The 22,115-nt window shown below is 32.2% G+C and overlaps 1 long non-coding RNA gene across 6 annotated transcripts; it reads right to left on the bottom strand.

Moving 5' to 3' along the window:
- Positions 1-1,671: 1,671 nt before the first annotated feature.
- LOC108193828 (uncharacterized) lies at positions 1,672-4,100 on the bottom strand. 6 transcript variants are annotated; one of them, XR_001801289.2, is made up of 8 exons: positions 3,955-4,100; positions 3,833-3,883; positions 3,524-3,733; positions 3,103-3,205; positions 2,743-2,822; positions 2,547-2,652; positions 2,024-2,137; positions 1,672-1,956 (listed from the first exon to the last, which is right to left on the bottom strand). It is a non-coding gene; the product is annotated as an uncharacterized LOC108193828 (long non-coding RNA). The 6 variants fall into 6 exon arrangements; XR_001801288.2 differs by having other exon boundaries at positions 2,050-2,137; XR_001801286.2 differs by having other exon boundaries at positions 1,672-2,137; positions 3,069-3,205.
- Positions 4,101-22,115: the final 18,015 nt, after the last annotated feature.

Raw genomic sequence — 22,115 nt, 5'->3', positions numbered from 1 at the left:
AAGAAACCGTCTTCATTTTCATGAGTGAAAACATAAGTTTATTAGGTTGAAAAACATACAATCACCCAAATAATACAGTTTACCATCATTTTGGAATAAGCATAAAGTACATATATAAATCATGGATATTAATATCGATCTTAATTAATTTATAAATAAGATAATATCAGAGCTCATAATTTGACAAGATTTTTGTTGTCAAGAGATGTAAACTCATTGCTCATCACTAGATAAACCACTTATAATTACAAGAGAAATGGTTCTTAGAGAAATTAGGAAGCATAAATTTATTTTATTCAACATATCTTGCTAATTAGTAAGGCATACAAGCTTGTTTATTGAAGAAGAACATGTTCAACAGAAATGATCCGGGCTCTGCAAATTGGACATTTGTTGATCCTCCTGGGTTAGTTGCACACTGAGACATCCTGGGTTGCTCTGCCGCATCCCATTTTTATCCAACATCACCTTCCTGCCCTGCCACTTCAACAGCCATACCAGCTGGGGCCCTAGCATCAAAGGGGATTGCCTTAACAAGCTTACTTACATGGTCCTCCAAAGATTTATCCTCACCACTAATGCTTAAGGATACTACAAAGTTGTCTAAACAAATCTTGTAACAATTTGTGGTTGAGGCCACATCCTCGTATATTGCCTTCTTACCTGAAGCCTGGGCATCATTTGCGTCGTCATTAATTGCCTTCTTTGCAAAGTTCTCAACACTCTCTGCCTGTTTGGTAGCATTCTCCAACTTCACCTTGAGATCAAGCCTTTCCAGATGATTATTTGAGGAGAGTGATATTACTTGAGGAGAGTGAATGTGAAGGGAATGATGATTATTTTCTAACACATGCATTGCCAGATGATCTCCGGGTTGTCCATTATCTTCTTCCTCTGTGAGTAGCATGTTAAGATCAAGAGGATTCAGGCTGAGATCAATAAAAGGACTGACAGGAGTGCTAATAATAACGGCTGAATCAGCATCACCCACATGAGGATGAGGGTTTTGTATTTCTAACTCATGGGTTGCCATATGATCTCTGTGTTCCTCCACTACAACAAAAACGGGTAAATTTGACCGCCAATTTTCGGTCATATTTAACTAAATTTGACTGCCCGCTGTCAAATTTAGCTAAATTTGACCGGAATTTGTTGGTCTTAAATAGCTTAGTGGAATTTAACATATTCGGTCATATTTAATTAAATGTGACTGCTTAAATATGACCGGTTAAATATGACTTCTTAAATTTGACTGCCTAATTTGACTTCAATCGGTCATTTTTAGCTCTGATTTTTCGTCTCCAATTTTTTCGTCAAATTCAAATTTCCCGCTACATTTTCAATAAAATTCAAATTTCCCACCTTTTTGCACTTAAATTTGAATAGTTGATCAGTCATATTTATAAATTTGACTATTTTATCAGCAGTCATATATATAGATTTGACTAATATTCAGCGGTCACATTTATAAATTTGACTACCGTTCAATGGTCACATTTATAATTTCGACTGGTTTTGGTCAAACAAAATGAGCCAAATATGACTGAATTCGGTTACTTGCATAATATTATTTAAAAAAATAAAAAAAATTGGCATGACCTTTTTGATCCTGTCATAATCCCACCTGTAATTTTTTTTATCTAATTCATCAATCATTCCGCAATACCATAGTTAATCAATCCGCAATACCATAATTTCGTTAAATAACATCCTAACAAATATTTGTACACAAGCAAAAGGCTAAAATTATACAAACATCCATAACAAGGTGGAAGCCAAACACAATGCATATTGTGTCATGCTCCATCAGTAATTTTAGTTTATGCATAATAGAACCTATATTTGTTTCATTTACACTTCTACCATGGCCTCTGCCCGAATCCACAATTTACAGGGTGTGATATTCAGCCTTCCCAGCAGTGCTCATAAGTCATAACATTTCAGATCACTAGAACCCTACATGATCAACCAGCAGGAGAATATCAACTTATAGCAAGTAGTTAAAATGTATGTAGCAACTTACCAAGCCAGCTACAAATGAGGTCATACTCTCCGGCATATACAATCTCTGAATTCCATCCTCAAGAAGGGCAGGGATTCCAACTTCAAGATTCCTCATCCAGTCCATAAACATGGCCTGATACACAGTAGCAGGAAACAAAATCTATATCATCGACTCTAAGAGCATCCCTAACAGAAATCTGGTTTAAGAATTTCTTCATATTTGGAAGTCATAGTAAAGGCTTCCCACTCACTTCTTTCTGATGTCATAGTACTACACACATAACAATCAGACATTTAACATTCACAAGATGTGTTACATATTTGGGAGCTAAGTAACACGCAATTATACATGCTGGCATCAACTATATGCAAGCAAATAGTAAAAAGAACTCCTTCAATCAGGACAATAACAATTCAAGAAAGAGGGGTCATAAAACACACAACTGATACCATTAAATCAACAAATTACACAACCTAACTTGCAGGAGCAATTAGAAAAATTGTTGTATTCAGGCAGTATTCACAAGAATTTCAAGAAGTACCAAAGACACGATTTCCTGTAGTAGTCCTCAAAAGGCCAACATCAAGCAGAGCTCAGAAGGGTCTTCGGCTTTCCGCAGGTTCAACTGAATAATCCTCTCCTGCTGCCTGACAAAGATTTATGAAGATGCAGAGTTTGTAATTTACATAGTAACAGCTCGGTATAATAATACAATCAATTAAGACTAATCAGGGTACCTCAACATTGCCTTTATACTCATCATCCATTTTAAGCTTTTCTAAAACACGACGGGCCAAGAGAAGTCCGGTGCAGTAAGCTGATAGACAGTTTAATGGCATTTTAACACATCAGTTCACAGCATCCCATGTATGGGTACATACATATATTGCTTAATTAGATGATAAAACAAAAAACCACTAAAAAATTAAACTAAAGTATTATAATTCAAGAAGGCGATCATTGGTCCAAATATGATATATATCCAGTAGTAACATCTATGTCCAGTAATTAGTGACTATAAGTTAACATGCATGGTAAAAGCACACGAGAAGCAGTTACGCACTCTACAAATTTATTTGATGATGAACTTCTCTTACAGGCATATTCCTCAGTCATCGGAACTTCTATTGCCTTTCTCCATCCAATCAATCAGTTTTCTCGACTTTACATCCATTGGCATAAGTTCCTTAATCTTCATCTCTATTTATGATACCAGCACCAAAATAATCAGATTAAAAACCTGAGATGCTAGAATCTCTATAGCGACAGATTAAATAAATGAGAAACCCATATACTCTTGCTTGTCATTTCCAGAAATATTATCCCAAGTCAAACACTAAAAGCAATATCATATCTAAATGATAGGCCAAACTGGTGCCTTTATTTGGAACAAACACCTCGGCTTCTAAAGAAGTTCTAGATCATAGATTTAATAAAAAATTTCGTATAGGTATAAAATTAAACACCTAACTACATACTATTAAAGTTAAATTAAAAAAGGAGATAGCAAAAATGTACCAACAAGATTGAGCAACAGCGGATTCAGAAAAGAACAGAGAACCCAGCACAACAACCCAGCAATTCTAGAGAGAGAGAAGAACCAAGCGATTCTTGAACAACACTTCATTCCATTCAATCGGTGGTGAAGAACCCTAAATGCCCAGAATTGCAGATGCCCAAACTCACAGAATATTATCAGCAGAGCAGAGAAATTACATGACTGCAGAGCTGAAATCGGAGATGCCGAACAAGAAGTCGCCAATCAATTTTAAATACGTATATCAAAACAAAACCCCAATTAATTGTAACAAATGTGTATATATTTACCAATTAACCTGAGTGAAAGAGTAAAAGCCCCGATCTGGGAGCTCTAATCACCTGCAAAATTAAAATAAAATCAGTTAAAGCCTTCTAACTGGAGCCAAAGAGGCACACGTGTATTTAAATACCAGATCTTCAATTTATCCTTCAATTTTGTTCTCGAGAGTGTTCGTGAGAGAGAAATCTGAGAGGGAGAGCTGAGATTCGAGAGAGAGGCAGTGAGCTGAGTCCACTTTTGTTTAACTATTTGTCTACGGGGAAAGTGTAATGTGTTTTCATTTTGGGGGGAAATAATACCGCCCCTATTTCACTGCACAACTTTTATTTTCTTGATTTAATTTTCAATTTTCATTAATAAAACTGTTATGTATTATATTTAAAACTAATAAAGATACTATCTTCTCCATTTGTATTATATTTTACATAATAGATTTTTATAATATCATAAAAAATTCATAATATATGCTAACATACATACGGTTAGATTATTAAGAAATATTTTCAAAATCACTAGTGTATTGTTAAAATCTCAAATCAAATAAGCTTATTTTTTTTTTTCAAATTTTTATAAAATCATTGAAATATATAGATGTCGACATCGACATGATTGGATCATCGAGAAATATTTTCAAAAAGAATAAAACATCAATACATGATAAAACATTAGTTAGAATTATTAGTCAAACTAGTAGTTGACTGTTAAAATCTCAAACCAAATAAATTTATTTTTTTCTAAAATTCTGGTAATATCACTAAAATATATATATATCCCGACATCCATACGGTTGGATCATTGATAAATTATTTTTAAACTATTTGAAGCACTAACACACGATAAAATACAAGCCAGGAACATTAGTCAAACCATTAGTTGACTGCTAAAATCTCAAATCAAATAAATTGACTTTTTCCCCATATTTTTGTCAAATCACTAAAATATACATATCTTGACATCCATACAGTTGGATCATCGAGAAATATTTTTTAAAAAAAATAGAAATATCAATACATGATAGAACACTAGTTATAAGTATTAGTCAAATAATTAGTTGACTGTTAAAATCTCAAATCAAATAGATTGAATTTTTCCCGAAATTTTTGTCAAATCACTAAAATATACATATCTTGACATCCATACAGTTGGATCAATGAGAAATATTTTTTAAAAAAATACAAATACTAATACTTGATAGAAGACTAATTATAAGTATTAGTCAAACTACTAGTTGACTGTTTTGAAGAAGAAAAAACAGTCAACTAGTAGTTGACTATTAAAATCTCAATTCAAATAAATTTATTATTTTCTGAAAATAACTAAAATATATAGATCTTGACATTCATACAGTTTGATCGTACACGTTATAATAACATTCATACGGTTGGATCGTCCAAAATGATTTTTACAAAATAGTTTCTTGTTTCGGGTAAGTATTCGATTAAAGGCCAAGTAATTTGACCGCATTTGACTATAAAATCCACACACCAAATAAAAGGCTGAGTTTTTTCAAAATTTATTTTAATCAATATTAACACGGCACAATAACATCCGTACAGATGGATGGGTGTTTTGACTAATTTGATTGTTATAAAATTTAAAAACAGTACCTTTATTTTAAACAAAACTAGTTACCTAAGATGTGTTTTGACTAATTTGAATGTTATGAAACACCATCAAATAAGTCTTGATTTTTTTTAAAAAAAATTGTCACATCACTAAAATTACATATGAATGGATCGTTGAAAATGAATTTTAAAAAATATAAACTTCATTTAGGACAAAACTAGTCCGCCGAGTTGGGTGTTTTTACTAATTTGACTGTTATAAAACACCATCAAATAAGTCTTAATTGTTTAAAAAAAAATTCTCACATCTTTAAACTCACAAGAATTTCGCATCCTAACAGATGGATCGTTGAAAATGAATTATTTTTTTTTAAATGCAAATTTCATGTGGGACAAAACTAGTCTACCGATTTGGGTGTTTTTACCAATTTGACTGTTATAAAATGCAATCAAATGAGTCTTGATTTTAAAAATTCTCACATAATTACTAAAATCACAAAAATTTAATATTCGTACGGATGAATCGTTGAAAAGGAATTTAGAAAAAAATATAAGGACTTCATTTGAGACAAGACAAATAATTATGAAAACTAAAAACACAGTGGCAACACTTCGATACTTATTTCCACGCTTATAGATATGACTGCGTCTGGTCATATTACTAATTACGACTAAAGTTGGTCGAATATAAAATATGACTGATTCTTGTCAAACTTGTATATATATATGACCACAGTCGGTCAAATCAATAAATATGACCGAAACCGGTCAAACCTAGCTTTCAAATATTCTGAAATTTTTTGCGGGAAATTTCCCGCTCAAAAAACAAATATGACCGGCTTTATTATTGACCAAATGCGGTCAAATATAGTGACGTCATCATATTTTTTTTTGGAGGGAAATTTGCCTCCCAAATTTTGTGGGCCCCACATTGTAAATATGACTGGATAAATATGACCGGCATTTAATATGGCTAAATACGGTCATATATAAAATCAGTCACAATTAGCCGGTCATATTAAGTTTTGACTTGTTCATTTCCAGATTTGACCTTAAATGTGACCGAAGACAGTCATATTTAAAGTCGGTCATATTTAGCCGGTCATTTTTACCCGTTTTTCTTGTAGTGCTCCTCATCTACTCCTTCCCACACATGATGGTTTTGCATTTCATTAGAATGCAGCAAAATTTCTGCTTCCCTGTCATCACTTCTTCCCATTTGCATTTGTTTGGGTTCAAGATTTGTAACCTGCCAAATAATAAAAGTTAGCTAGCTAGATGATTGTTGTAAAAATAAAAATTGTTATATATAGAAGAATTTGTATGCTAGAATTAATACAAGTAAATGGTAATATTAAACTAATATTATTAAAACTTGAATGTATAAATTATAATGACACAACCAACAAAATAATAAAATTAACAATGATTACAAATTAGAACATAATTTTTTTAAATGATTGTTGGAGTTATTTTAGACAAACTATACAAATTTTAACTGAATTTTTCTTGATAAACAATTATAACTAATTTTTAAACATTCGTGATTTGCTGCTTTATAAATCTGAAAAATATATGGAGTAATAAAATATTTTTCAAGATATATATCGAATATAAAACATAATAAAAATTTGGAAACTCACGGTCAATAAAAAGTATACATGATTATAAGAAAATTCCAAAACAACAATTTCAAACACAAAATAAAAACAATATATAAGGAGGGTTACATTAACATACCACATCACAACCAGCAAGATGATAATTCTCCATCATCCAAACAATAGGTGTATAAATCGGGTAAAAAGTATTTGAATCTGGATCAAATAATGAATTATTACAAGATATAAAAGAACATATTAATGATTGAGAAGATAACACTAAATAGCCATCTTCTATATGATTCAATAGCTATAGGTTGATGTTGGTGCTTGTTGATGGTTATTGTTGGAGTTTCGAGTGCTCTGTAAGTAATTTCATCTGATTTTTGTATAAGTGGCATAATTGTAGGGTAGAATACAGGATCATATGTTATGCTTATATAGGCAGGGAACTGGGCTTTTTCATTTTTGGGCCAATGAATAACAGCTCCAAGGGCTACAGATAAAAATGCTTATGCCGCAATAATATGACCATCGAGTAAAAAATGGGCTTCTTCAACGCAGCCCAACTATTAGCTAAATATTAATTAATAGTATTGTTCAAATAAATATCAATTAAAATCAAAATTTCACAAATTCTTGAAGTTGTATGTTGATTTAAGTAGTTACTCATAGATAAACCAAAATTCAAACGTACACTAGTATTTAAATGTCCGTCGTATATTCATTTCCATCACATTTTATCTTATTTTAACACCTTTTATCTTTTCTTCCACACTAAACATTTCACATAACTTTAATTTATATTTTATTATCTTCTAAATTTTAAAATAATATTGTAAAAGATGCTATTAATTATATTTAATATATCAAAATAATAAAAGAAACATAAAGTAAGTAATATTTGAAAAGTCAGGTAGGACAAAGTTGACCAAGCTCTCATTTTTTTGTGCCAACTTGTCGTGTTATTTTCAAAAAAAGATGTCAAAAATATTGATGCCGGAGAGAAGATGAATAAAAATATTATTTTGATTAGAGACAAATATGACCTCACTTAAACAGTTCCAATAATTAGAGTTCTGTTAGTCAGTTCCATTTTGAGTGAAGTAGCTCATTTCAACTTGTGTCCTTGACGGGAACCTAAAAATTTACCAATTAAGAATGAGCAATAGACATCGTAGAACATATAGTTATGTGCTAACATAGTGATCTATTCAATTACTTCTGTGGTCTTCACGATATTAAATTTCCATGTTCCTACACAACTTTAACTACATTTTTTTTTTGTAGAAGACGAAATCAAAAAGATAGTTGGCAAACCCTTGATAATGCCAGCTTTTAAACTCCAATGTAAAAACCTTGCTGTATGCTATAGAGAATTACTGATATTCTTGATCTTGTAAGTTTTGAAACTAGCTCTCTATTAAGCAATGGTAATTATATGAGCAAATCCAACAGCTTTTTTAAACGAATATATATATCTATAAGTTCAATATAGAAAATGTGGCACCAAATTACGTATACTAATAATTTCCTAAATTCCTAAAATATGGTCAAAATCACTAATTGTTTCGATTTTTAGGTAACCGTTAATATTTCTCGATATCATTAATTGAAAAAAATCCCTTTTCTATGTTGATCCCCACTAGTTCGACAAGGACGACGACAAATCTAGGATTTCTTATTATGATATTTATGTGCAACGCACTAAGACACTATAAATCATTCTCTCGAAACCCTCATCTGCAACCACATCGTGATACACACTCCTTCAATTCAGCCGTCGGTATCATTAGTTTGTTGGTAATATAGTTTGTTGGTAAATTTGCGTTTTGTTGGTAAATTTGCGTTTGTTGGATTTTTTGGTGAATATTTGGATTTTTTATTTCTTGGGTTTGTACAGGTAGGCAGAGGTCTATATGACCAGATTTTTTTTAATAATTAAATAATAAATTCGACCGGAAAAAATAAATGGTAAAAATAGTTTCGATCTAATTGCGTAATAAATTCGACCGGAAAAAATGAATGGTTAAATATTTTCGACCAGCTGCACCTACAGGTCATATTATTTTCGACCGATAGATTTGGTCGAAGTTAACACAAATGGCGGGAATTTGAAATTGCGGTCGAATTTATATTTTCGACCAAATTTTTAAAATTTTGAGCGGGAAACGAAAATCTTCAAAAAATTTCAAGGAAGAGCACGAAATTTTGGGCGGTCGAAAACGGTCGAAAATAATTATTTTCGACCGGAAAGGTAATTTCGACCAGCTTATATTCGACCGCTTTCCGGTGTTCGAAAATAGATAATTTCGACCAAAAACGGTCGAAAATACCAGAATTTGGCGGTCGAAAAAAGCCGCCTTTCTTGTAGTGTTAAGTGGGTACTAAATCAAGAACAAAATTATAGAAAAATTTTAACAATGGAAAGAGGGAGATGAAATTACTTGAGGAGAGTGAATTTGAAGGGAAGGATGATTATTCTCGAAGACATGCATTGCCCGATGATCTCTGGGTTGTCCATTATCTTCTTCTTCTGGGGGTAGCACTAGCTTCACCCACATGAGGACGAGGGTTTTGTATTTCTGACTCATGGGTTGCCATATGATCTCTGCCTTCCTCGTCCTCCAATTCCTCCTCTGTCGGTGGGGTGGTAGCATGTTGAGATCAAGAGGATGCATGTTGAGATCAGGAACAGTGGGAATCCGTGTAGAGATAGCAGCTGCTGCATCCCTCAGATTAGGGTTTTGCATTTCACTAGAAAGCAGCAAAACTTCTGCTTCCCTGTCATCACTTCTTCCCGTTTGTTCTCGTTCATCATTATTTGTAACCTGGCAAACAATAAAAATCAGCTAGCTAGATGATTATTTTTAAATGAAAGTTTGAAAAGAAGTGTATATATGCTTGAATTAATACAAGCACAAAGTAATAAATAATTTTAAAACATATCTGCATTAAATATGGCCAAACAAGTAACAAACTAGGTAAATTAAATATTCTTATATGAAAATATTATATTAAGTATATTTACTTAATCTTTTAAGGTAAAAACAATACTTATACACTAGAAAAGATAAAATAAAAATAAATACATATCGAAAGTAACTCATCTCCTTAAATGACTTCAATTTATTTTATATTAATTTTACAGACGTTTTAAAAAATTATTTCTAAACATCTTCAACTTATTTTTATATATTATTGACTTCATATTTTAAAAATTAAAAAAAAAACATATAGAGTAATTAAATATTCTTTGATAATATTCTTTCATTAATTATATTTCATAGATAATATTATTTCATTAATTAAATTAAATATAAGACATTTTAATAGAAATTATAAAGCCTATTAGTTTGGCCCATAAGAATCATACATAATTACAAGAGTTTCAAAATAACAAGTACAAATACTAAATCATTTAGTGGTGTAAGTTGCATTACCTGACCAATAGAAGGATGATTGAGTGATAATTCTGAATAACCATCCTCTAATATCATTTGATAGCTTGATTGATCGGGGTGATTGCTAGACTCTTCAACCAATAGTTGATACCCATTGTTGGAAGTTTCCATTGATTTGTAATTTCTTCAAGCAAATTTAACTGGTTTTATATATAGGAGGCGGATTTGTATCTTGTAGGACAAAGTGGGTTTGATAGCTAGGTTAATGTGTTATGATTATATAGGCTGCGGATTTGTGACTTGTAGGACAATGCGGGTTTGATAGGGTAGTGTGTTATGATTATATAGGCGGCTAATTGAGCTTTTTCAATTTGGGCGCATGAAATTAGAAAGATAGTTTATAAATCTTTGGTTGGGCTACCTTGTCCACTCACGCTTCCAATGTAAACACCCTTGTAATTAAGGATTAGAGTGTTACACATATTTTTGATGTAAGGAGTTTTGAAATTAGCACCCCTTAAGTAAAGGTAATATGAGGAAATTAAAAGTATCAAAGCATGGTACAACAGTCAACAGTCAACACATGTGATAACAGATCATGTGTACTAGTGATTTTATTAACTACTGAGATATAGTCAAAACTACTGGCCATTTTCAATTTTTAGGTAAACACTAGAATTTTGTCTATATCATTCTTTGAAATAAATAAATAAATATAATCTTTTTTTTCAAGTTGGTCTCCATTATTTCCCACTTCCTACTTTTCTGTCAACATTATTAAACATTAGTCAGAATATATACTAATACTAATATTAATAATAGTGAAGATTGCGATGATGATTCCAAAAGAAAATCAGACTAAGGTAAATACTGATGCTGCAGTTTTTGGGCCTTCTAATTGCTACAGTTTTGCGTTTGCTTCAAGAAATCACAAAGGTGAATTAGTGGAAGCTAGATCTAGTTTCAAAGAGGGGAGCATCTCTCCAGAATGTGTTGAGGTTATGGGGATTCGAGAAGCGTTAAGCTGGATTAAAGCAAAACAATTAAATGAAGTTATAGTAGAAACAGGCTGTCTTGCTGCTGTCCAAGCAATTAGAGGGAGTGCTGCAATGACTTCATATTTCGGAGGCTTGATCCAGGAATGCAGGGACTTAATGAAGGAAGTAAAAGACAAAGGTGTAATCCTTAATTTTGTAAAGCGATATGCGAATAACCTAGCTCATGCATTTGCTAGCTGTAGTTATTCTGTAGCTGACCGCATCTGGAAGGCGAATGAAGCCTCCCCAGAAATTATCCATGTACTCAGAAACGATTTGAAGTAATGAAGTCTATTTCTCTGTTGGCAAAAAAATATAGCATTGGTATTGTGGCATACAATGAATTCCAAACCTAAGAAATGTGATATAACTAGTATCTTAAAAAAATACATAACAAAACTTTTATTGTCATGATGAAATTAACTGTGAGAAATTCAAAAAAAACCCATCTCTGAAATTTATAAACATATGAGATGTTATGTCATCCCTAGTACCCTAAGTTCCATTTCCTTCTCCCATTACATTTATTAGAACTAATTTTTGTAGGTTTCTCTCATCCCAACCACACCATATGGTGTTAATTTTTACACCATATTGATGTACAAACTATAGCATGATGGATATTATATCATTAGAGACCAAAAAGATAATGTTTTTACATAGAAAATATTATATTCGATCTTTGTCAAATTATTTATATATTTTATCTATTTTATTATTATATTTATTTTTCTATTTCACTTTGTTGATAATTGTTATTTTGCTAAGATCACAAAGTTTTAAAGGTAAACATTATATAAAATATTTAATTAGAAGAAACCATTCCCACTTTTATGAATGAAAACACAGGTTTATTGGGTTGAAAAGCAAACATTTCACCAAATAATACATTTTACCATCATTTAGTAATAGGCGTAAAATACATAAAATCATGGATATTAATATCTTAATTTATAAATAAAACCATATCAGAGCTCATAATTTGATAAGAATTTTATTTTCAAGAGATGTAAACGCATTGCTCATCACTAGATTAACCACTTATAATTACAAGAGAAATGGGTCTTAGTGAAATTAGAAGGCATAAATTTATTTTATCTAAGATATATGAGTTTTCAATTTGTAATTAAGGCATACAGGCTTGTTTATTGAAAAAAACGAGTTCAACAAAAATAGCGGTGTCTCTGCAAATTGGACATTTGGTGATCCTCCTCAACCATTTCTTTATACATTTCATATGATATTCATGTCCACATCGAAGACCTCCAACTAGTTCCTCAGCTGCATATTCATCCTGGCATAAGACACATATTTCAGGTTCACCCACATGAGGACTAGGGTTTTGCATTTCTGACTCATGGGTTGCCATATGATCTCTGTCTTCCTCCTCCTCTGTCGGTGGTAGCATGTTCAGATCAAGAGGATAAATGTTGAGATCAGGAACAGGGGGATCCGTGTAGAGATAGCAGCAGCTGCATCCCTCACATTAGGGTTTTGCATTTCATTAGAAAGCAGCAAAACTTCTGCTTCCCTATCATCACTTCTTCCCATTTGTTCCAGTTCATCATTTGTATCCTGACAAACAATAAAAGTCATCTAACTAGATGATTAATTATTTCTAAATGAAAGTTTGAAAAGAAGTATATATATATATATATATATATATATATATATATCTTACCTATTTTATTATTATATTTGTTTTTCTAAGATCACAAAGTTTTAGGTAATCATTATTTATAAATAGTTAACTAGAAGAAACCGTCTTCATTTTCATGAGTGAAAACATAAGTTTATTAGGTTGAAAAACATACAATCACCCAAATAATACAGTTTACCATCATTTTGGAATAAGCATAAAGTACATATATAAATCATGGATATTAATATCGATCTTAATTAATTTATAAATAAGATAATATCAGAGCTCATAATTTGACAAGATTTTTGTTGTCAAGAGATGTAAACTCATTGCTCATCACTAGATAAACCACTTATAATTACAAGAGAAATGGTTCTTAGAGAAATTAGGAAGCATAAATTTATTTTATTCAACATATCTTGCTAATTAGTAAGGCATACAAGCTTGTTTATTGAAGAAGAACATGTTCAACAGAAATGATCCGGGCTCTGCAAATTGGACATTTGTTGATCCTCCTGGGTTAGTTGCACACTGAGACATCCTGGGTTGCTCTGCCGCATCCCATTTTTATCCAACATCACCTTCCTGCCCTGCCACTTCAACAGCCATACCAGCTGGGGCCCTAGCATCAAAGGGGATTGCCTTAACAAGCTTACTTACATGGTCCTCCAAAGATTTATCCTCACCACTAATGCTTAAGGATACTACAAAGTTGTCTAAACAAATCTTGTAACAATTTGTGGTTGAGGCCACATCCTCGTATATTGCCTTCTTACCTGAAGCCTGGGCATCATTTGCGTCGTCATTAATTGCCTTCTTTGCAAAGTTCTCAACACTCTCTGCCTGTTTGGTAGCATTCTCCAACTTCACCTTGAGATCAAGCCTTTCCAGATGATTATTTGAGGAGAGTGATATTACTTGAGGAGAGTGAATGTGAAGGGAATGATGATTATTTTCTAACACATGCATTGCCAGATGATCTCCGGGTTGTCCATTATCTTCTTCCTCTGTGAGTAGCATGTTAAGATCAAGAGGATTCAGGCTGAGATCAATAAAAGGACTGACAGGAGTGCTAATAATAACGGCTGAATCAGCATCACCCACATGAGGATGAGGGTTTTGTATTTCTAACTCATGGGTTGCCATATGATCTCTGTGTTCCTCCTCATCTACTCCTTCCCACACATGATGGTTTTGCATTTCATTAGAATGCAGCAAAATTTCTGCTTCCCTGTCATCACTTCTTCCCATTTGCATTTGTTTGGGTTCAAGATTTGTAACCTGCCAAATAATAAAAGTTAGCTAGCTAGATGATTGTTGTAAAAATAAAAATTGTTATATATAGAAGAATTTGTATGCTAGAATTAATACAAGTAAATGGTAATATTAAACTAATATTATTAAAACTTGAATGTATAAATTATAATGACACAACCAACAAAATAATAAAATTAACAATGATTACAAATTAGAACATAATTTTTTTAAATGATTGTTGGAGTTATTTTAGACAAACTATACAAATTTTAACTGAATTTTTCTTGATAAACAATTATAACTAATTTTTAAACATTCGTGATTTGCTGCTTTATAAATCTGAAAAATATATGGAGTAATAAAATATTTTTCAAGATATATATCGAATATAAAACATAATAAAAATTTGGAAACTCACGGTCAATAAAAAGTATACATGATTATAAGAAAATTCCAAAACAACAATTTCAAACACAAAATAAAAACAATATATAAGGAGGGTTACATTAACATACCACATCACAACCAGCAAGATGATAATTCTCCATCATCCAAACAATAGGTGTATAAATCGGGTAAAAAGTATTTGAATCTGGATCAAATAATGAATTATTACAAGATATAAAAGAACATATTAATGATTGAGAAGATAACACTAAATAGCCATCTTCTATATGATTCAATAGCTATAGGTTGATGTTGGTGCTTGTTGATGGTTATTGTTGGAGTTTCGAGTGCTCTGTAAGTAATTTCATCTGATTTTTGTATAAGTGGCATAATTGTAGGGTAGAATACAGGATCATATGTTATGCTTATATAGGCAGGGAACTGGGCTTTTTCATTTTTGGGCCAATGAATAACAGCTCCAAGGGCTACAGATAAAAATGCTTATGCGGCAATAATATGACCATCGAGTAAAAAATGGGCTTCTTCAACGCAGCCCAACTATTAGCTAAATATTAATTAATAGTATTGTTCAAATAAATATCAATTAAAATCAAAATTTCACAAATTCTTGAAGTTGTATGTTGATTTAAGTAGTTACTCATAGATAAACCAAAATTCAAACGTACACTAGTATTTAAATGTCCGTCGTATATTCATTTCCATCACATTTTATCTTATTTTAACACCTTTTATCTTTTCTTCCACACTAAACATTTCACATAACTTTAATTTATATTTTATTATCTTCTAAATTTTAAAATAATATTGTAAAAGATGCTATTAATTATATTTAATATATCAAAATAATAAAAGAAACATAAAGTAAGTAATATTTGAAAAGTCAGGTAGGACAAAGTTGACCAAGCTCTCATTTTTTTGTGCCAACTTGTCGTGTTATTTTCAAAAAAAGATGTCAAAAATATTGATGCCGGAGAGAAGATGAATAAAAATATTATTTTGATTAGAGACAAATATGACCTCACTTAAACAGTTCCAATAATTAGAGTTCTGTTAGTCAGTTCCATTTTGAGTGAAGTAGCTCATTTCAACTTGTGTCCTTGACGGGAACCTAAAAATTTACCAATTAAGAATGAGCAATAGACATCGTAGAACATATAGTTATGTGCTAACATAGTGATCTATTCAATTACTTCTGTGGTCTTCACGATATTAAATTTCCATGTTCCTACACAACTTTAACTACATTTTTTTTTTTGTAGAAGACGAAATCAAAAAGATAGTTGGCAAACCCTTGATAATGCCAGCTTTTAAACTCCAATGTAAAAACCTTGCTGTATGCTATAGAGAATTACTGATATTCTTGATCTTGTAAGTTTTGAAACTAGCTCTCTATTAAGCAATGGTAATTATATGAGCAAATCCAACAGCTTTTTTAAACGAATATATATATCTATAAGTTCAATATAGAAAATGTGGCACCAAATTACGTATACTAATAATTTCCTAAATTCCTAAAATATGGTCAAAATCACTAATTGTTTTCGATTTTTAGGTAACCGTTAATATTTCTCGATATCATTAATTGAAAAAAATCCCTTTTCTATGTTGATCCCCACTAGTTCGACAAGGACGACGACAAATCTAGGATTTCTTATTATGATATTTATGTGCAACGCACTAAGACACTATAAATCATTCTCTCGAAACCCTCATCTGCAACCACATCGTGATACACACTCCTTCAATTCAGCCGTCGGTATCATTAACTCAATCAACACAACCGTCTCACTTTGATTTAGTCACCATGATCATTCAAATCTCGAAATATCAAAATTTGCTCAATTAGTGTGAGGGAGGAAGGAAGAATCCAAATTTGCTCAATCAACGTGAGGGAGGGAAGGGAGGGGCACGAGTGAAGAAACTGTACTAGCAGATTTGGTAATGAAAACAATTAAAACTTTGCAAGCATTTCCGCCATGTTATTTTACTAATTGAATGATAACAAATATCTTTATATTTCAGTAGTAAATTAAGTGTGTAAATCTAGAAAGAGAATAAAATGAATATAATTATTTGAGGTTCCACAAATGTGGCTACACTATATATTAATAACACTAGCAACAGCCGATTCTACTTCTTTTCAGAATCTACACAAATACCTAATTAGCTCAAAATTGGTGAAAAATTTATGTTTCGTTTTTTATGAAAGAGAGAAAATAAGTAAAGATATAATTTTTAACTTTCACTAATCAATATTTATATTAATTTCTCAACTTCCTCTATCAGTTTTGTAGAACAATTATAATCTTATTCGTAAAATTAGGAAACTTAACAGTATAATAGTATATAAATAATAAATTTTGTAATTGCTTTACCAATTTTAAATGATAGTGACTCGTTTAAAACTTTAAAATGTCACTGAAGGAATATTGAGCAAAATTAACATTCGAAGGCTTTTTTATTTATGTTTTTGTAAATAATTTATGATCGTCAATGCTAAACACTGGAATACGAGGTACTGATCTTGTGGCAAACAAATGTGGCCCTCAACGAGTGATTAATACAGTTTATTCTGAAATGTCAAGACGGGAAGAGTAAAATCGGCAGACTGCAGTATTACAATTGTTGTACTATTTATATATGTATAGTTCTCTTGTTTTAAGTGTGGCTTCTGGTCTTTCGCTTTGAAACAACAGAGGCATAAGCACTTGACTCAAAAACAAGAGCTTGATTGATCGGGGTGATTGCTAGACTCCTCAACCAATAGTTGGTCCCCATTGTTGGAAGTTTCCATTGATTTGTAATTTCTTCAAGCAAATTTAACTGGTTTTATATATAGGCGGCGGATTTGTATCTTGTAGGACAAAGTGGGTTTGATAGCTAGGGTAATGTGTTATGATTATATAGGCTGCGGATTTGTGGCTTGTAGGACAATGCGGGTTTGATAGGGTAATGTGTTATGATTATATAGGTGGCTAATTGGGCTTTTTCAATTTGGGCCCATGAAATTAGAAAGATACTCCCTCCGTCTCAATTTATAGGTCCAGTTTGGAAAAAAAATTTGTCCCAAAATACTTGTTTTTCTCTTCTTTCAATACAAATTTATCTACATATTAATTGTGATTTTTTTGAAACTCAACATTATTCTCATTTCTCAATGCACTAAATCCCTATATTTATTGTGATTTTTTTGAAACTCTACTATATTCTCACTTATCAATGCACTAATTAATGATACATGAGATAAGATTCTATCTAACCAACTTTTTTCTTAATATGTGTGTTTATTCCAAAATGGACCTATAAATTGAGACGGAGGGAGTAGTTTATAAATCTTTGGTTGGGCTATCTTGTCCACTCACGCTTCCAATGTAAACACCCTTGTAATTAAGGATTAGAGTGTTACACATATTTTTGATGCAAGGAGTTTTGAAATTATTAGCACCCCATTAAGTAAAGGTAATATGAGGAAATTCAAGGTATCAAAGCATGGTACAACCGTCAACAGTCAACACATGTGATAACAGATCATGTGTACTACTAGTGATTTGATTAACTAATGAGATATAGTCAAAACTACTAGCCATTTTCAATTTTAGGTAAACACTAGAATTTTGTCTATATCATTCTTTGAAATAAATAAATAAATAAAATCTTTTTTTTCAAGTTGGTCTCCATTATTTCCCACTTCCTACTTTTCTGTCAACATTATTAAACATTAGTCAGAATATATACTAATACTAATATTAATAATAGCTAGTGAAGATTGCGATGATGATTCCAAAAGAAGATCAGACTAAGGTATTGCTGCAGTTTTTGGGCCTTCTAATTGCTACAGTTTTGCGTTTGCTGCAAGAAATCACAAAGGTGAATTAGTGGAAGCTAGATCTAGTTTCAAAGGGGGGAGCATCTCTCCAGAATGTGTTGAGGTTATGGGGATTCGAGAAGCGTTAAGCTGGATTAAAGCAAAACAATTAAATGATGTTATAGTAGAAACAGACTGTCTTGCTGCTGTCCAAGCAATTAGAGGGAGTGCTGCAATGACTTCATATTTCGGAGGCTTGATCCAGGAATGCAGGGACTTACTGAAGGAAGTAAAAGACAAAGGTGTAATCTTTAATTTTGTAAAGCGATCTGCGAATAACCTAGCTCATGCATTTGCTAGCTGTAGTTATTCTGTAGATGACCGCATCTGGAAGGCGAATGAAGCCTCCCCAGAAATTATCCATGTACTCAGAAACGATTTGAAGTAATGAAGTCTATTTCTCTGTTGGCAAAATAATATAGCATTGGTATTGTGGCATACAATGAATTCCAAACCTAAGAAATGTGATATAGCTAGTATCTTAAAAAAATACATAACAAAACTTTTATTGTCATGATGAAATTAACTGTGAGAAATTCAAAAAAAATCCCATCTCTAAAATTTATAAACATTGACACCAAATAAGAGCTTCTTTATGAGATGCTATGTCATCCCTAGTACCCTAAGTTCCATTTCCTTCTCCCATTACATTTATTAGAACTAATTTTTGTAGGTTTCTCTCATCCCCACCACACCATATGGTGTTAATTTTTACACCATATTGATGTACAAACTATAGCATGATGGATATTATATCATTAGAGACAAAAAAGATAATGTTTTTACATAGAAAATATTATATTCGATCTTTGTCAAATTATTTATATATTTTATTATTATATTTATTTTTCTATTTCATTTTGTTGATAATTGTTATTTTGCTAAGATCACAAAGTTTTAAAGGTAAACATTATATAAAATATTTAATTAGAAGAAACCATTCCCATTTTTATGAATGAAAACACAGGTTTATTGGGTTGAAAAGCAAACATTTCACCAAATAATACATTTTACCGTCATTTAGTAATACGCGTAAAATACATAAAATTATGGATATTAATATCTTAATTTAAAAATAAGACCATACCAGAGCTCATAATTTTATAAGAAATTTATTTTCAAGAGATGTAAACGCATTGCTCATCACTAGATTAACCACTTATAATTACAAGAGAAATGGGTCTTAGTGAAATTAGAAGGCATAAATTTAGTTTATCTAACATATATGAGTTGTTAATTTGTAATTAAGGCACACAGGCTTGTTTATTGAAAAAAACAGGTTCAACAAAAATAGCGGTGTCTCTACAAATTGGACATTTGGTGATCCTCCTCAACCATTTCTTTATACATTTCATATGATATTCATGTCCACATCGAAGACCTCCAACTAGTTCCTCAGCTGCATATTCATCCTGGCATATGGCACATATATCAGGTTCACCCACATGAGGACGAGGGTTTTGTATTTAAAACTCATGGGTTGCCATATGATCTCTGTCTTCCTCCTCCTCCAATTCCTCCTCTGTCGGTGGTAGCATGTTCAGATCAAGAGGATAAATGTTGAGATCAGGAACAAGGGCGATCCGTGTAGAGATAGCAGCAGCTGCATCCCTCACATTAGGGTTTTGCATTTCATTAGAAAGCATCAAAACTTCTGCTTCCCTATCATCACTTCTTCCCATTTGTTCCGGTTCATCATTTGTATCCTGGAAAACAATAAAAGTCATCTAACTAGATGATTATTTCTAAATGAAAGTTTGAAAAGAAGTATATATATATATATATATATATATATATATATATATATATATATATGCTTGGATTTATAAGTGTGGTCCAAAAAACATACATGATTACAAGAGAGTTGAAATATCAAGTTCATGTTGAGTGGGTTCAACCCAAGTCTCACATCTCAAAGATAAAGAAGATTTATCTTGAATATAAGCAGCCAAAGAACTCCATTAGTATGAGGCCTTTTGGGAGGAGCCCGAAAGCAAATCCGTGCGGGCTTGGCCACATTCCAAAGCGGACAATATCATACTAATACGGAGTTAATGGGTGTTGCGCGGCCCAACAAATGGTATCAGAGCCAGGTGAAGAAGTTGATCCTTGGGGTTACGGGTTGCAGTTGTGTGATGTGGGGAGGCTCTCCAGAACTATGATTGGAGGTCTTGGACTGCTTGTGTCGAAAGTCTTTCCGACTAAGGTGGTCGGACGGCGTGTCCCGCAAGATGAGGAACCGATAAGTAGCGGCGGTATAAGAGTCACAAGATTGGTGGTTCTTGGATTGAGGGGAGATTGTTGAGTGGGTTCAACCCAAGTCCCACATCGGAAAGATAAAGAAGATTTATCTTGAATATAAGCAGCCAAAGAACTCCATTAGTATGAGGCCTTTTGGGAGGAGCCCGAAAGCAAATCCGTGCGGGCTTGGCCACGGCCCAAAGCGGACAATATCATACTAATACGGAGTTAATGGGTGTTGCGCGCCCCAACAGTTCAAATACTAAAGAAAAAACAAGTATGGGAAGATGTATGCTAAAATATCAAATAATAACCAACAAATTGATAATTCACCGTCATACCTATAATTGGTGTATAAAGAGGATAAAGAGTACTTGCAACACCATAAAATAATGAATTGTTGAAAGATACACAAGAGTATATTAATGGTATAAGTTGCATTACCTGGCTATAAGAAGGAGGATTGAGTGATAATTCTAAATAACTATGGTCCACTATCATTTGGTAGCTTGCTTGACTTGGGTGGTTGCTGGACTCTTCAAGTTCAAGATGGTGCCCATTGTTGGAAGTTTCCATTGATTTGTAACTTTTTGAAACAAATTTAACTTACCTATAATTGGTGTATAAAGAGGATAAAGAGTACTTGCAACACCATAAAATAATGAATTGTTGAAAGATACACAAGAGTATATTAATGGTATAAGTTGCATTACCTGGCTATAAGAAGGAGGATTGAGTGATAATTCTAAATAACTATGGTCCACTATCATTTGGTAGCTTGCTTGACTTGGGTGGTTGCTGGACTCTTCAAGTTCAAGATGGTGCCCATTGTTGGAAGTTTCCATTGATTTGTAACTTTTTGAAACAAATTTAACTTGGCGGCTGATTTGTAGGACAATGTGGGTTTGATAGGGCAGTATGTTACGATTATATAGGCTGCTAATTGGGCTTTTCAATATGGGCCCATGAAATTAGAAAGATAGTTTTTAAATCTTTGGTTGTGCTATCTTGTAGTCCACTCACCCTTCCAATGTAAACACTCTTGCTCAGGCTTGGAGTGTTACCTATATTTTTCATGTAACCAGTTTTGAATTAGCTCCCTCATTAAGTAAAAGTAATATCAGGAAATTGAAGGCATCAAAACGTGGTACAACAAATGTGGTAACAAATAATTTGTACTACTAATTTGATTAACTACTAAGACTTAGTAAAAACTATTGTTCATTTTAAATTTTTAGGGAAATACAAATATTTTTCTATATCATTCTTTG

Source organism: Daucus carota, chromosome 7 (genome assembly GCF_001625215.2).
Source record: "Daucus carota subsp. sativus chromosome 7, DH1 v3.0, whole genome shotgun sequence".
NCBI lineage: Eukaryota > Viridiplantae > Streptophyta > Magnoliopsida > Apiales > Apiaceae > Daucus > Daucus carota.
The sequence above is the reverse complement of the archived record's forward strand: the minus strand, read 5'-3'. Positions and strand labels throughout refer to the sequence as shown.